Here is a 17,627-nt window from a genome sequence, read left to right as displayed (position 1 = left end):
AGAGCAAGATTAAAAAAAAAAAAAAAAAAAAAAATGTCCAGTGTAGTGTCTTGTCTGTTAACTTCACTCAACAGAGGATGTCATGAAATGGTCAGTGCCATTCCTTTTATTTCAAAGGGGAAGCCGAGGCAGAGAGCATCCACCTAAGTGATCCCCAGTGGAATTGGAGCTTCTGTCTTTGAAGTCACACAGCGCCCCCCACCCCATGACTTGCAGGGGAAGAGGAGATAGGGGCAGTAAGCAGACCGGGTTGGCGCACAGTGAATTCCTGCACAAGTGCAATTCCCTTTCTTCCAGAGCCCCAGGGGAGGCTCCTCTGAGGCTGGGGAGGCCGGGAGGAGGACGGGTATGATTTAACCAGTCAATACTCAAAGATACAGGAGAGAGGGAACAAAAGACGCTTTATGGTGAGCGCTGGCTGGCGGAGGCGTGGGAGGGAGGGAGGGAGAAGCGTGCCTGCGGAGGGGGCAGGGAGGGAGAGAGAATGGAGCCGAGGAATCTGCCTGGGAGTCGAGGCCAGGGCTGGGTAGAATCCTGCCTTGGGAGCAGGGGAAGGGGAGAGAGGGGGACTCTGCAGGCCCATAAGGCGACGTGGTCAGTGGCAAGGAAGATAATGGGCCAGCGGGAGCCTGCTTTAATGAATTAATGACGGCCTGGCCGGCCAACCAGACTTGCTAACTGGTTCTTGGCAGGTACTTTGGGGATTAAGTGGTTAAACCTGGAGGAGCATCCCGCAGGCCTCCCTCCCAGCCCGCAGCACCCCTGCCAGAATTACTTTTAGAGCTTGAAAGCTTGGCCTTCTGCTTGGCCAGGGAGCCCGAGGAGGACAGCTGTTGGGGAGGAACCCCCCGGGAAGGGGCCAGATGTGCAGAACCAGGCAGCCTTCCTGCCACATGGTCCCTGTCTGGAGTCATCCACTCGCCTAGTGAGAGGCCAGAGTACAAGTGACTGAGCTGTGGATGGAAAAGAGCCACACCTGGGAATAATTAAATATACCCCCAGATGTGGGCTGGCTGGATTTGGCAATCATAACTCGAGTTTTTGAAAAGTCAGCCTTTTAGACAGGCAGATAATGAGAGGTGGGGAGGGGGCTTCTGTTTCTTTGGTGGTCCTCACTAGTGTCCCTGTGATAGGATTTCACAGGAACAGAAAGCTAACCCACAGTGTCCCTAGTCCCTGGCAACTTGCTTGTCACATAGTAGGTGTACAATAACTATGTGCTTTGTTAAATGAATCAGAAACTATGCAACATCAGCCGGGTACGCTGGCTTACACCTGTAATCCCAGCACTTTGAGAGGCTGAGGTGGGTGGATCCCTTGAGGTCAGCAGTTCGAGACCTGCCTGGCCAATGTAGTGAAACCCTGTCTCCACTAAAAATACAAAAATTAGCCAGGCATGATGGTGTGTGCCTGTATTCAGCTACTCGGGAAGTTGAGACAGGAAAATTGCATGAACCCAGGAGGCGGAGGATGCAGTGAGCCGAGATCGTGCCACTGTACTCCAGCTTGGGCAACAGAATGAGTGAGACTCAGTCACAAAAAAAAAATTAAAAAAAGAAACTATGCAACATAGTCACTATTGTTTCCCAAATTCAGGTTCTTCCACTTATACAACTGCTAATTATTGAGTATCTTCTGTGTATCTGTATTGAGTATTGAGTATCTCCTGTGGCTACAGGAAGGACCAAGACGTAGAGTTCCCTGCTTTCCTGGAGCCCACATTTTAGTGGCAAGAGACAGACAATAAGTAAATATTGTTCTTGTTACTACTTCTCTGTAACAAATTACTCCAAAACTACTAAATTTTGCTTCAAACAACTAGAGCCATCCCTCTGTCTCTGGGGGGAAGTGGTTCCAGGATCCCATCTTGGATCCCAAAATCCGAGGATGCCGAGTCCTTGATATGAAATGGTGTAGTGTTTGCATGTAACCCACACACTGTGTGCTTTAAATCATGTCCAGATTACTTGTAATACCCAATACAATGTAAATGCTATGTAAATAATTATACTGTATTGTTTTTATGTGTGTTTTTAAAAATTGTTATTTTTTAATTTTATTTTTTTCCAGTAGTTTTGATCTGAGGCTGGTTGAATCCTTGGATGTGGAACCCACCTATATGGGAGGCTGACATATTTGACCATGCTCACACATTCTGTGGGTGAGGAATTTGGTCAGGGAGTAGTGGGGGTGACTTGTCTCTGCTCCAGGATGGCTGAGGACTGGAGTCATGGTTGGGGAAGCAACCTTATTTACATGTCTGGCTGTTAATACTGGGAGTCAGCTGGGGCTGTTAATGGGAGCAGCTATACTCAGCCTCTTCGTGTGGCTTGGGCTTCCTCACAGCATGGCAACTGGATTCTGACACAGTGACTGGGAGCTCCAAAAGCAAGTATCCTGGGGAACTAGGTGGAAGCTGCTTTGCTTTTTCTGACCCAGTTCCGAAGTCACTTTGGTTAGAAGTCAGAAGCTGATGCAGATTCAAGGTGGGGCGGAATTAGACTCCACCTCATGGGGGAGTGGTGAGGTTCTGGAATAGCATGGGGAATGGGAGACATTATAGTGGCCACCTTTGGATTATGCAGTCTAACACAGAGATAATTTCAGAAAGTGCTCAGGGCCCCGAAGGTAATACACAAAGGTAACACAATAGAGAGTGCCCCAGGGACTCCTCACCTGTGGTGATGAGGGAAGGAAGGCCACTTTGAAGAGGAACCAGGGTGAATAGCAGATTTGAATGACACAAAGGAGCCAGCCGTATGAAGACATTCAAGAACGGTGTTTTGGAAAGAGAGAGAGCAAGTCCAGTGGCCTGGAGGTGAGACTGCATAGTACATTTCAGGAAAGAGAAACAAGCAGTGTAGCTTGGTGCCGGGGCTGGATGCCCAGGTGCAGGGATGCAGAAATGATCGAGTCCCAACGGCAGCCCTCAGGTGACCCCAGACTCTTTCGGAGACAGGAGACCGAGGCTCTGCCCCTGCCCTCGCCTCTTAGTAGAAGTAAACCAGTTCACCTCCTGCCAAGGTCTGAGAGGTCGTGATCCCTGAACCAACTCACTCACACCCATCCCCCTCAGTGCCAGGGGAACACTGTGGGCATCGATTGGGTCTCCATCACCCTTAGAACTCTCACCATCCAACTCAGCACTGGCTACCCTCTTCCTTTCCTGCCCGAAACTGGTGCCCCTGCTGTTGGGTGGGGGATTTCTGATTTAGCCCACATCAATAAGATGCACCCTTTTATGACTCTGGTTGGCCAGGCAAGGAGAAAGCTCCTTCCTCTTCCTATGAGGAGGCAACTGGCTTATCCAAGATGGCTGCTTCCCGCAGAGCTTTCCCACACTGAACCTTTGCTCCATGGGCCAGAGACTTGGGCGGGTGGAATTTAATTGCTCTGGGAAACTTGATATAATATTCCTTTTTTAAACAAGTAGCTGGATGTGGTGGCTCATGCCTGTAATGCCAGCACTTGGGGATGCTGAGGTGGGAAGATTGCTTGAGCCCAGGAACTTGAGACTAGCCTGGGCAACATGGTGAGACCCCATCTCTACATAAAATAAGAAATTGGTGAGGTATGGTGGTCCACACCTGTGTTGCCAACTACTCGGGAGGCTGAGATGGGAGGATTGCTGAACCCAGGAGGCTGAGGCTGTAGTGAGCTGCAGTCGTACCGCTGCGTCCAGGCTGGGCAACAGAATGAGACCTTGTCTCAGAAAAATAAATAATGTTTTCTTGGTGACAAAAAAATATTACAATAGTTCATTGGCAACTATTTGGAAAATGCTGAATAAAAGAAAATTGTAGCCAGGCGTGGTGGCATGCACCTGTAGTCCCAGCTACTGGGGAGGCTGAGCGGGATGATTGCTTGAGCCCAGGACTTTGTCGCTGCAGTGAGCTGTGATTGTGCCACTGCACTCCATCCTGGGTGACACAATGAGTCCCTGTCTCAAAAAAAAAAAAAAAAAAGAAAGAACGAAAATTAGAGTCTTGCCTCTGGAGATAGGAGGTTCAGCTTTGAGCAGAAGGTCTGAGTAGCAAAAGATTGCAGTCCTTTCCCATGTAAAGACCAGACAGCTTCTAAGCCTTTCTACCTTTCCGTTGCATTAGATTTGACCCTTTCGTCATGTGATTTTCTTTCTTTCCTCCGTTTCTCTTTCCTTCCTTCCTTTCTTCCTTTCTTTCTCTTTTTTTATTTCCCTCCCTCCTTCCTTCCTTCCTTCCTTCCTTCCTTCCTTCTGTCTCTCTCTCTCTTCCTTTCTCTCTCTCTCTCTCCCTTTTCTCTCTCTGTTTTTTTGAGACAGGGTCTTACTCTGTCACCCAGGCTGGAGTGCAGTGGCAGGATCATAGCTCACTGCAGCCTCAACCTCCTGGGCTCCAGTGACTCTCCCACCCCAGCCTTCCAAGTAGCTGAGACTACAGGTGCATGCCACCACACCTGGCTAATTTTTGTATTTTTTGTAGAGACAGGGTTTTGCTCTGTTGCCCAGGCTGGTCTTGGACTCCTGAGCTCAGTACCTCCTGCCTTGGCTTCCCAAAGTGTTGGGATTATAGGTGTGCACTACCATGCCTGGCTGGATGGGTACTTTAACACATGGAATCACTCTAAATATATTATCTGTAACCTGACCTTTTCCATATATCACAGGCATTTGTTCAACCTTTTAGTATTTTTCTATGAGACATTTCTTTCTTTCTTTTTTTTTTTTTTGAGATGGAGTCCCACACTGTTGCCTGGGCTGGAGTGCAGTGGTGCGATTTTGGCTCACTGCAACCTCCACCTCCTGGGTTCAAGAGATTCTCCTGCCTCAGCCTCCCAAGTAGCTGGGATTACAGGTGCCTGCCACCACACCTGGCCTAATTTTTGTATTTTTAGTAGAGACGGGGTTTCACTACATTGGGCATCTTCGTCTCGAACTCCTGACCTTGTGATCTGCCCACCTTGGCCTCCCAAAGTGCTGGGATTACAGGCGTGAGCCACCACACTTAGAAGTTGGTTAGTATTGCTTTATTTAGTTAGTCCATCATTTACATTCCCCATCCATCATGGTGAAGGAACAGTGAAGGATCACTTGAGCCCAGGAGTTCAAAGCTGCAGTTAGCTACAATTACACCACTGTACTCCAACCCGGGCAGACAGCAGAGTGAGACCTTCATCTCAGAGAAAAAAAGAAAAAAAACTAATTAAAAAATTTTTTTTAATGCTCACAGGTGAGAGGATTGCTTGAAGCCAGGAGTTTGATACTAGCCTGGGCAACAAAGTGAGCCCCAATCTAAAAAAAGAAAAAGGAAAAATTAGCCAAGCATGGTGACATGCACCTGTAGTCCCGCTACTCGGGAGGCTGAGATGGGAGGATCGCTTGAGCCTAGGAAGGTTGAGGCTGCAGTGAGCGATTGCACCACTGCACTCCAGCCTGGGTGGCAGAGCAAGACCCCGTCTCAAAAAACAACAAACAAAACAAAACAGGCTGGGTGTGGTGACTCACACTTGTAATCCCATCACTTTGGGAGGCCGAGGTGGGTGGATCATTTGAGGTCAGGAGTTCGAGACCAGCCTGACCAACATGATGAAACCCATCTCTACTAAAAATAGAAACAAATTAGCCTGGTGTGGTGGCACATGCCTGTAGTCCCAGCTACTGGGGAGGCTGAGACAGGAGAATCGCTTGAACCCAGGAGGCAGAGGTTGCAGTGAGCTGAGATCATGCCATTGCACTCCAGCCTGAGTGACAGAGCGAGACTCTGTCTCAAATACAAACAAACAAAAAACATAATGAGCATTCTTGTGTTATAAAGGCCATCTAGAGCATAAAATCATGTGGTCAAGATCTGCAAACACTGCCGTTGGCTCCCATGTCTCATTCATGTCATTGGCCTTTCTTTATTTGAGACAGGGTCTCTCTGTTGCCTAGGCTGGGGTGCAGTGGTGCAATCAGGTCTCACTGCACTCTCGACCTGGGCTCAAGTGATCCTCCCACCTTTGCCTCTCCAGTAGCTCAGACTACTGGTGTATGCCACTAATTTTTTATTTTATTTTTTTAGAGATGGGGTCTCGCCATGTTGCCCAGTCTGGTCTGGAACTCCTGGGCTCAAGCAGTCTTTCTTTCTGCCTTGGCCTTCCAAAGTGCTGAGATTCCAAGCGTGAGCCACTGGGCCAGCCCATGTCACTGGCCTTTATATGTCAAGTGTCTGTTGGCTCTTGAGCTGGCTGTGACTGGCCTCAGATGAACCTCTGTTGCCTTGCTGTGGACTTTTCTTCATGGACCACACCTTTAGCCAGTGTGGGAGTGTGGATGACGCCTAGCATGCCTGTCCCCACTTCAGGGAAAGGTTCCCAGTCTCATCAATGTCACTAATCTGGAAAGCTGCTCTGTCTGCCTGGCTGTACCTGTCATCCTGGGGGCAGGAATCATGTTCATCTAATAATCTTGGAGCTACCGCATGGTACTTAATAAACCCTGTAAAATGCTAACATACTGATGCTGGAGGAACTAAGACAAAGTGACTTGCATGAGTGGAGAGGGAGGTCTTCCAGGAGTGGGGATGTGTCAGAGTTACTGGAATGGATTCAAGAAGACGTATCATTTTCTCGTTTTTTTTTTTTTTTAAGACAGTCTTGCTCTGTTGCCCAGGCTGGAGCACAGTGGCACGATCTTGGCTCACTGCAACCCCTGCTCCCAGGTTCAAGCGATTCTTCTGCCTCAGCCTCCCTAGTAGGTTAGGTATTACAAGGTGCCCACCACCACGCCCAGCTAATTTTTGTATTTTTAGTAGAGAAGGGGTTTCACCATGTTGGCCAGGTTGGTGCTCGAACTCCTGACCTCAAGTGATCCAGATATGCCTGCCTTGGCCTCCCAGAGTGCTGGGATTACAGGTGTGAGCCACCACACCCGGCCAAAGTACCATTTTTCAAAGATGGCTCAGACTTAGAATATTTGAGACTGTTGGCAGACCAAAAAGCCTAAGACTTGATTCAGAAAATGTAACCCTGGTAACTGTTTATCTTCCTCACCAATACTTTGTGCTGAGGCAGGGAAGCTTCACGGAAAGGGACATGAATTTTGGAGTCAGGCCGACTTTCAGATAACTTTCTCCATCTCCCATTTGCCAGTTGTGTGACCTTAGGCTGATCCCATTACCTTCTGAGCCTTGGTTTCCTCATCTGTAAACTGGGAAGAATAATAGCATCTGCACTGGAGGAGCACTATATATTAAGCGGCTGGCACAGATTCAGCCCCTCTGTGTGTGAGTGGCTGGGAGAACCAATGCTGTTTTACCTCCGTAATGAGCTCCTAGCATGAAGGAAGCATGCTGTAATCTACTCCAGCGCAGTACAAGGCATGTCACTGGTGTTCCGAAAATGGTGAATGACAGCCTATGATATATGTTGTTCTTATTTGGTGTAAAATGGAGTCCATAGTCTGGGTGCGGTGGCTCACACCTGTAATCCCAGCACTTTGGGGGACCGAGGTGGGTAGAGCACTTGAGGTCAGGAGTTCAAGACCAGCCTGGCCAACATGGCGAAATCCCACCTCTATTTAAAAACAAACAAACAAACAACAACAACAACAACAAAATTAGCCAGGTATTGTGGCACACACCTGTAGTCCCAGCTACTCGGGAGGCTGAGGTGGGAGGATCGCTTGAGCCCAGGAGGTAAAGTCTGCAGTGATTGTGCCACTGCACTCCAGCCTGGGCAACATAACAAGACCCTGTCTTTGGAAAAAAAAAAGAAGAAGAAGTTTAGTCCACGGGCCCATCTTTGTGGTATGCGTGGGAGGTCTCAGAACTTTCTCAGCCTTTTGCTTAAGGCGGTTGCTATCTGCTTTAATCCTACTTTCCCCAACCTGGGACTCACCAAGGGCCTACTTAGGCCACTCTGACAGGGCTGGGAGAACCACTAGACCAGGACTTTCCAGCCCAGGCAACACTGGCCTTCAGGTCCCAGAAAGATGCAAACCGCCATGCCTATTTTGCCCATTACTGTATCCCAGCACCCGGGCATGGCGGCATTCACTAACTGGTGAATGAATGAATGAATGCATGAATGAATGAATGTAGGGGAGGCCTCAGGAAATTTGTGAACACCCAGTAATTAAGCTAATAACACTGGCTGATTTCATCCTCCTCTTCTACTTCCCCCTACTTGGGACAGAAAACATAGTTTGGATCCAATTCTCAAAAGATCTGTGATCCCAAAGGGTCTGTGTTCTGGAAACATAGCCAGAGCCAGACAGGACATTAGAGACATCTAACCCATCTCCCTCATTGTACAGTGGCGAACCTGGGGCCCAGAGATAGCTACTGAGGGTTAAGATGAGGCGAACTTAAATGCCAGGTGATAGTAGGAGTGTCTGAGTATCTCAGGCAGGGGTGAAAATGGGTGGTCTCCTAGCTGAATTTGGCTTGCAGTTGAGTTCTGTTTGACCTGCGTGGGTTTTCCCCCAACACTTAAAAGTCAGGCATTTTAGGCAGGCATGGTGGCATGTGCCTGTAGTGCCCATTGCTCAGGAAGCTGGGGCAGGAGGATCGCTTGAGCCCAGCAGTTCGAGACCAGCCTGGGCAACAAAGTGAGACCCCATCAAAAAAAAAAAAAAAAAAAAAATCAGGCATTTTCAGGTAGAAGCCTGTATTTCCAATTTTTCTTGAAAAATGAAAAGATCTAACAATGTGGCAGAAACAGGCTGGAGATGAGTGTCAGAAACCCCTTTAGAAAGGACAAACACACTCCAGTGTCCCCAGCCCCTCCTGGGTACCTTTACTGGGTCCAGTGCATTTCAGTTCGTGACCCCTGATTTCAGGGAGCCCCCATGCTCTTCCCTTGATGCATATACACCCACACACGCATCCTATTTTAAATACATGAGCTCATACTGTTCATGCTGTTTTGTAACCTGCTTTTTCCTCACTAAAAATAGGTGGTTGAGATCTTCCCATGTCAACACACAAAGGTTTTCCTCATCCTTTTTAATGGCTGCATGATGTTCTGTTGCTTGGATGAAGCAGGGTTTCCTTATATGGTCACTTCCTTGGGAACATTTGCATTGTTTCCTGTTTTCTGGTAGGGTAAACAAGGTTGTTAGGAACTTTTTTTGTTGTTTTAGAAACAGGGTCTTTCTGTGTCACCCAGGCTGACATGCAGTGGCATGATCATAGGCCACTGTAACTTCAAACTCCTGGGCTTATGTGATCTTCCTACCTCAGCTTCCTGAGTAGCTGGGACTATAGACGTGCACCACCACACTTGGCTAATTAAAATTTTTTTGTGGCCAGGTGCAGTGGCTCATGCCTGTAATCCCAGCACTTTGGGAGGCCAAGGCGGGTGGATCACCTGAGGTCAGGAGTTCGAGACCAGCCTGGCCAACCTGGTGAAACTCCATCTCTACTAAAAATACAAAAAAATTAGCCGGGCGTGGTGGTGCATGCCTGTAATCTCAGCTACTCGGGAGGCTGAGGCAGGAGAATAGCTTGAACCAGGGTGGCGGAGGTTGCAGTGAGCCAAGATTGCGTCATTGCACTCCAGCCTGGGCAATAATTGTGAAATTCTATCTCAAAAAAGAAAAAAATTTGCGTGTGTGCAGATGGAGTCTCATTATGTGGCTCAGGCTGGTCTGGAACTCCTGGGCTCAAGTGATCCTCCCATTTTGGCCTCCCAAAGTGCTGGGATTACAGGTGTGAGCCACCGTGCATGGCAGGGGACATTCACATTTGGACACCTTTGCAAAGAAAAAGTGAAGTTCCTGAAGGTGAAATTGTTAGGTCAAAGAATGTGCATAGTATAACATGGGGGCCATGGGCCATGGGCAACGTTGTCTGGTAGGCCCCAGTTTGCTTTGAGAAGAATCTGTATTTTTGTTTATTTGTTTGTTTGTTTTGGTGTTGATTCTGTGCTGAGCTGAAATACTTCCCAACTCTCACTGCTTACCCTTCTGAAAGTCAAGCGAACTGGGCTTCCAAGGCCCACCTGCCATAACCTCCTACTGGGTAGGAGCTCAGGTCTCTCTTCATAGACTTTAGATAATCAGTATCTAGTAGCTGATGGCATTGATAACTGTTCACTGATAGAAGAAGGCTGGGCCACAGCAAATATTTCTTCCAGAGGCTGCCAAGTGACCTCTTCCTTCCTCACACATCACAACCTAGCCAGCTTTTCAGCTTCCTTTCCACAGCCTCCTGTGCGCGCAGCTTCCTACCTGGCCGACATGAACTCTACAGATGGAGATTTAGGGGATAATGTGGACCGGAGCAATCTTCTTTGCAAGAGGATTCTGCATGGAGAGCTTCTCCTCCAAGTTTTTTTTTTTTTTTTTTTGAGACAGGGTCTTGCTATATTGCCCAGGCTGGTCTCGAACTCCTGGGCTCAAGCAATCCTCCTGCCTCAGCCACTTGAGTAGCAGAGATTAGCGGCACATGCCACCATGCCCAGCCCTTCCTTCAAGTCTTAGGGACTAGGACTATTGGTACCATTGAAACTCCTTCGTCAGAATCAACCTGCTGAAACCAAAGATGGAGGATCCGAGAAACTGCTTTTTTTTTTTTTTTTTTTTTGAGATGGAGTCTTGCTCTGTCTCCAAGGCTGGAGTGCAGTGGTGCCACCTCAGTTCACTGCATCCTCTGCCTCCCGGGTTTAAGTGATTCTCCTGTCTCAGCCTCCTGACTAGCTGGGATTACAGGTGTGCGCCACTGCACCCGGCCGATTTTTGTATTTTTAGTAGAGACGGGGTTTCATCGTGTTGGCCAGGCTGGTCTCAAACTCCTGACCTCAAGTGATCCACCTGTCTCGGCCACCCAAAGTGCTGGGATTACAGTCGTGAGCCACCACACCCAGCCTGTCATCTTTATTTGTTTGTCACTTATTTACCCTCCTCAATAGATAATGAATTGGACACCTACTATATGCTGGGCATTGTGCTGGGCTCTGGGAACATAATGGTAGGAAAAGAATAAAAAAGAGACATGGCGTCTACAAATGCACAGAAAATACTCTGGGAGGCTGCACAACCGACCGGTGATACCGGCTGCCTCTGGGAAAGGGAGTGGGGCTTAAGGGTTGGGTTGAAGGGGCTTTCCTTTTATTTTTATATTCTTCTCCACTGTTTCAATTTGTAACTTATGATTTGTGCAAATAGCAAGGGCAAAAAAGGTATTTTTTAAATTTTATTTATTTATTTACTTATTGAGACAGGGTCTGGCTCTGTTGCTCAGGATGGAGTGCAGTGGCATGATCTTAGCTCACTGCAATCGCCACTTCCTGGGTTCAAGAGATTCTCATGCCTCAGCCTCCTGAGTAGCTGGGATTACAGGTGTGCACCACCACACCTGGCTATTTTTTGTATGTTTAGTAGAGATGAGCTTTTGCCATGTTGCCCAGGCTAGTCTCAAACTTCTGGCCTCCTTGGCTTCCCAAAGTGCTGGAATTATAGGCAAGAGCCACCATGCCTGGCCAAGGTATTTTTTTTTTAATGAGGGGGCCTCTTAGGAGGGAATCCAAGAGTCCTAATTCTTTGCTGACATCAGAAAAAGGGAATAAGCCTCTTGCCCCATCTAATGCTGCAGTGGGGTTCACTGTGCTCAGCTTTCACCTTCCGTGCCCAAAGCGTCACAACATCACCGCAGCCCAGGGAGGCAGAACCTTATGGGTTCAAATTCTCCCTCTCTGCCTGCCTCCCCCCTCCATGTGGTGGATGAAAAATGGAAACAGGGACATTTCTTCAAAGGTATTTCATGAATCAAATCCCGGGTCCCCTCTGAAGCTTCCCTAGTGATTGTAACCCCATCCTGACTTCTAGGCTGTCGGTTCACCTCCGGATATTGGTCATTTACAGTACTGTCCTCTGGCATGGCATATCTTTCCGGTAAGCCTAGAGGCAAATTTCAAGGAGGCACCTGGCCTTATCTGGTGCAGATAACCAAGCTTAGCACGAAGTCCACACACTCAGTAGCATAGTAGGTACTTACTAAGTGTTCCTAGCTCTCCTTCTGTCCCACCTGTGCTTAAAGCAGCATAATTATTTTAGGCTAATGCTGCAGGTTTACACTGACTTTCATTCTGTAGATTTATGAGTAGACACCAACGGAGATGTTTAGGGGTTACAAAAGCTGGTTTCATTAAATTGAGTGTATTTATCAATTGAGTTGATTGAGGACTCTAATTCCATATTCTAAGAAAATATATTGTGGCTGCATAACAACGCAGAGCTCCTACTGTGTGTGTGCCCTCATGAGATAGAAGGGGAATTGGCCTGGCGTGGTGGCCCACACCTGTAATCCTAGCACTTTGGGAGGCCAAGGTGGGAGGATTACTTGAGGCCAGCCTGGGCAACATAGCAAGACCCTGTCTCTAAAAGAAAAAATAAAAATAATAAATTAGCCAGATGTGGTGTTTCATGCCTGTAGTCCCAGCTAGAGGCTGAGGTGGGAGGATCGCTTGAGCTCAGAAGGTCGAGGGTGCAGTGAGCTATGATGGCGCTACTGCCCTCATGCCTGGGTGGCAGAGCGAGACCCAGTTTCTTTAAAAAAGAAAAAAAAGCAAAAGGTTTGAAGTCACTGATTTGGATCCTTGTGACTGTCAGCTGACGTAGACTGTGGGGTCCATGTGTTTATGACTCATCTCTTTCATGCAGTCAGATGTATCCACTAGGGCCCAAGTAACAGCAGATAGTGTCTCCAGACTCAGTCATCAGAGGAGAATTTAGGAAAGGTTCAACAGCAAAGGCGTGGGCAGGGTTTGGGAAACCAGCGAGAGTGAATGCAGTACCCTAGGCTTCGCCATAGAGGGGAGCTGTTCCCACCCTGGCCTGAAGGTTCCAGGGAAAGGAATGGGACCTGGAGTCCCCAGGAGGGTGTCACTGTACCATGAGTCCAGGCAGCGGCTGTGACCAACCTCTGACCAGCGGGCGGGGAACTGGGGAACAAACATCTGATTTTACTTTCCCATGAGTGCTTCCTTTCCTGTTGGTCAAACCCAGAAGGAAGCCAGAAGTCAAGGGTACCAGCTGGGACATACAAGTCAACATCTCAGACTTTTTCAAACCCAGAAGTCATAAAGCGATCTCCCTCCTCCTATACCACTCCTATACCACTTGGTGTGTATTACCCACATGCTCGTTCTTATGCCACCTGCTTCAGAGTAACGTGTGATACGTTCTTATCTCCCCTGCTAACTTATAGCCATCAAACCTATCCTTTTAAGTCCGGGCACAGTGGCTCATGCCTGTAATCACAGCACTTTGGGAGGCCAAGGTGAGTGGCTCACTTGAAGTCAGGAGTTCAAGACCAGTCTGGCCAACATGGCAAAACTCAGTCTCTACTGAAAATACAAAAATTAGATGGGCGTGGTGGCGTGCACCTATAGTCCCAGCCATTTCGGAGGCTGAAGCAGGAGAGCGCTTGAACCCAGGAGGCAGAGGTTGCAGTGAGCTGAGATCGCACCACTGCACTCCAGCCTGGGCAACAGAGCGAGACCTTGTCTCAAAAACAAACAAACAAACAAATAAACAACCCTACCTGTTTAAGGTGTACAAGTCAATGATGAGGAGTATATATAGAATTTTGCAGCCATCTTCACAGTCAACTTTGGAATATTTTCGTTTCCCTGAAAGAAACCCTGTGCTCATGAGCACCACTCCCCAATTCCTCCCACCCGCCCTGGCCCTAGGCAACCACCGTTCTCCTTTCTGTCACAGAAGATCTGCCTGTTGTGGACATTTCATATAAATGGAATCACACAATATGTGTCCCTTTGTGTCTGGCTTCTTTGACTTAGCATGATGTCTTCAAGGTTCATCCATCTTCAAGTATCAACACTTCATTCCTTTTTGATGGCTGACTAATAGTCCATTGTATGGGGAGACCACATTTTGTTTATTCATCAGTTGATGGACATTTGGGTTGTTTCCACACTGTGCTGTTATGGATAATTCTGCCGTGAGCATTTGTGCACACATTTTGTGCGTTCTGTTGTGGATACTCTTGGGTATGGGCTGTTTTTTTCTGCCCTGCCTAGGATGCCTCATTTTCTTATCCTGGTTCATTTCCTGGCACTCTTCAATAGTCAACAGGGGCCTGCCACTCTCTCTGAGGAGTCTCCTTTGTCTCCCTTATGAGCTGCCTCCCCTGGGCTCCCATAGACCACGTTTCCCCAGATTGCATATGCTCTTTACATGTGACTGTCATTATCCATTTCTTCCCATCTCCCTGTTGGCTCTGAGCCCCTCAAGGGCAAGAATTATGTCATTGAATCTGTAGCCCCGAGTATGGCACTTGGCATATTTGGGAAGAAATGAATGGATGAATGAACGGACAGACAAACAGAAGAGAACAGAGACTATCCCACAACTCTCTCCTGAATCTGGATCTATGAAATGAATCGAGGAAGGTCCTGTTCTGAATTTGGAGAAGCAAAAAGTTCGTGTGTCTCTAGATTCTTCTTTTTTAAAAAATCTCTGAAGATGACTACGTAAATATCTAGGTCTAAAAGCAGAGAGGGGAGTGTGTGTGCGCTCACAAATGTCTATTTGGGGATGGCTGCCACATAGACAGAGACTCTGGTAAGGGGAAGAGTGCCAAGACTAGCTTTTGAGGCATCCTTCCTCCAAAACCAGAGCTTTGCATCCAGTAGCTCTCCCCTTCCCCACCCCCTCCCGACATCCGGGGCTGAGTGTGCAGAGGCCCACTGCACTGACGTCACCCCCAGCAGCTGCACTGATCAAAATACCAATCTTTATTTCTGCAGGTTGGTGAAAACCCTGTGTCCTTGGAGAAAGCTGGTTCCCGTTTTCCAGAGGGGGAGCCCAGAGCTTGAAAGGCCGCGGTTGGCACTTCGAGAAGGAAGTGGAGAGTAAAGACAGCGCCTGGAGTGATCGTAGAAACACAGAATGGGACTGGGGAAGCCCTTTGGAAATCCAGCTGCAGAAACAGACACCCCAATGCTATTTACATACAGCTCTATATATATAACAAAAATATGAATATTACGTATCAGTGCATGCCTTGTCGAGGACGTGGTTGCCTTCCTTTTCTGCACCTTGCGATGTGAACTTTGATATTCTGTAATGTCTGGGGCGCCAGAAGAGAGATGCCTGCTGTGTACTTAGAAACTGTTTGCAAAGACTGGTGGGAATTAGCCCTAGCATCGGCCAACTGCCTGGGGATAGATGCTGGTGGAATAAGAGGTAACAGTGCAAAAGGCATGATAGGGAAAAAAAAAAAAAGGTGAGGACTTGGGGCCAATTGTGTAGGGGCAGTCTGGGGTGCCTCCATTTCTTGACTTGTCCTAGCCTCTCCCTCTGTATTTACCTAGGTCGATCGCTAGATCCCACTGTCACGTCGAGAGAAACGGGATTTTTGTGTCTCTGGTGCTTCACTTAAAATTTTGCTGGTGCTAAGTGCGTTCCTGCTGGTGCTGCTGTGGTATTCTTTTGACAGACTTGTTGGAAGGCCAGGGGACAAGAGAGATTTCTATTTTGCTGTTTCAGATTCTTTTTTTTTTTTTTTTTTTTAAGGGACAAGTTGCAAAAGTGCCACTTGAGAGTCTCTTCTCTTTCTCTACGTGGGGACAAATATCCAGAGGTGGTTTGGAGCAAACCTTGGGGTCTAGGATGGAGGATGGCATTGAGAGGCTTGCTGGTTATGAGGCAGAAAGCTGACCTCATGCATGACTTGGTTGCTATCTCCTCCACCCCCACAAAAGTGTCCTCGGAGTTCAGCCCACAGCCTCCTCCACTCCCCAAGGGGATTTCAGGGTTTAGGTTTTATGGATTAAAGAGCCAAGAAATGGCTACATTCTGGTCAAAGATGATTTATAACCAGGGGACGTTGGGGGAGGGAGTGGGCCATTTAAATGAAATGCACCAGCATCTCACTGATTGACAGACGTCTGATTTTTTTCCCCCAAGGATAAGCTACTATTTTCAGAAGTTTCTAGAAGGGCTAAAAAAAAGATGTGTGCTGGAGGGAGACTTGGCTGCAAAGACTCTTCAGGGAGCAGTGATTATTTTTTGCTTTCATTTTCGAAAAATCCAACATAAGCACGTATTCTTCCTCTGTGCAGGATACCACACACTGCCATTTTCAAAGCCGAGGTGGCGAGGTGTCAGCCTGCAGATTCGGACAGTCATTCTCCAAGGCTCGATTTGCAAGTCACCACCTGGTACCTATAGACAGAGGGTCCAGCAGGCTGGTTAGCAGACACCGCTCCAGTTCTAAGAAGCCAGCAGTGGGATCCACATTTGTTAAGGTGGATGCGGTTGAAATGGGAATTATCCCCCCATAGGCTTTGCTGTAAATGACCAGGTCCTTTAGAATGTACAACCTCTCAGTGCTGCTGCAAGCTGGGAGCTGGATTTCTTTCTGTCTTCTTTTTAAAATCCATTCCTTGTGTTTTCCTAAATAGCCCTTTAAAGACAAATGTAACCCCAGGGCTGCTGAATGTGAGGGAAGGCTCCCCCACCCCGCAGCTTTGAACTCAGCAAGGCAAAAATAATAATAATAATAATAATAACGCTTATTTTGGGGGAGCCTGCTTCTCCTCATTACTCATGCCCTCCCCCTAGTTGATGTTTGCAGGGGACCCTCGCTTAGCTGGGGGTTGCAGAGAGCAGCAGGCGATATTCCCACCAAGCCACGAACTTGGAGAAGGCAAATTCATCAGAATAATATGAAATACAGTCTCTGCTTCTATTTAATCACTTTCTTAGCCACAGACTAGGGTCTTTCCAGCTCACCCCGTTTTCTGGGGAGAGGCTTCCATTACTACACAGTTGTACCCAATCACAGTTCTCTGCTTCTTTAAGGCTGTATCTTCAAGGTCGTAGTGGGGGCATGCTGACCACGTAGACACAGGAGAAGATGAAAGGTGAGAGGATCCCTTTTTCAACCCCGACTTGCCTGCTGGCTTTTGATGTTTCCCCTGGAGGATCCAAACTCCAAACGCTGGGGTTGGCATCTTGGGTGATTTTGATTTCAATGAAGCCACTTTGCTGAGAGAACTGGGGCACCCATGACCTCCTGGTAGAGCTTCCCAGCCAAGTCCCTTGTAGATATTCTCCTGTTTTATTAGAGACCATGTATTTATCAAATCCTGGCCTTTTCTTGCACATCATTCATTGGAGTGCACTTCTCGACTGCCCCGATTTTTGACAAGGGGTTGTTTTTAATGCTTGTTTTTATATGAGATTTGACTTCTTGATGGACATTTGTATTAGGAAACTGAAGCATGATATATATGTATATATTGTCTCCACCATCTCTCCTGTTGTATTGCTTGGATTGCATGAGATAGTGGGGTGGTTCTTGTTTTTTAAAAAATATTTCCACAGCGTGCAAAGTGCTGGCAACATCCCTCCCTCTCCTCCACCCCCCCCGCTTTTCTCTGGCTGCCAAGGAGTCATTGATTTTGATTAGCTTCACTGCAGAGCGTCTGTGAAGAGAGAGAGAGAGAGAGAGAGAAAGGGAGGGAGGCTTTGAAATGAATTTTAAAAAAGACCTCATATCGGGTTTCAGCAGACAGCAGTGTGTGTGTGTGTGTGTGAGAGAGAGAGAGAGACTGTACAAGCAGAGGGAGGCCTCTGAGATCATCGTGTAGGTAACTTGCTGCATAATGAGATGAAGAGACTTCTGCCTCTTCATTTC

At 47.7% G+C, this 17,627-nt stretch overlaps 1 long non-coding RNA gene across 2 annotated transcripts in view; it reads left to right on the top strand.

The window, feature by feature from the left end:
- The window catches only part of LOC105527903, a 19,938-nt gene extending 4,151 nt beyond the window's left edge, over positions 1-15,787 (top strand). Inside the window, exons 3-5 of one of the 2 annotated variants that reach the window (XR_001004284.1) lie at positions 298-407; positions 8,915-9,057; positions 14,731-15,787. This is a non-coding gene — a long non-coding RNA (uncharacterized LOC105527903). The remainder of the gene's footprint in view (positions 1-297; positions 408-8,914; positions 9,058-14,730) is intronic. The other variant, XR_001004285.1, reaches the window with a different exon arrangement.
- Positions 15,788-17,627: the final 1,840 nt, after the last annotated feature.

The sequence above is a fragment of the Mandrillus leucophaeus genome, unplaced genomic scaffold (assembly GCF_000951045.1).
Source record: "Mandrillus leucophaeus isolate KB7577 unplaced genomic scaffold, Mleu.le_1.0 Scaffold7, whole genome shotgun sequence".
NCBI classification, from domain to species: Eukaryota; Metazoa; Chordata; class Mammalia; order Primates; family Cercopithecidae; genus Mandrillus; species Mandrillus leucophaeus.
This window is presented reverse-complemented; position numbering and strand designations above follow the sequence as displayed.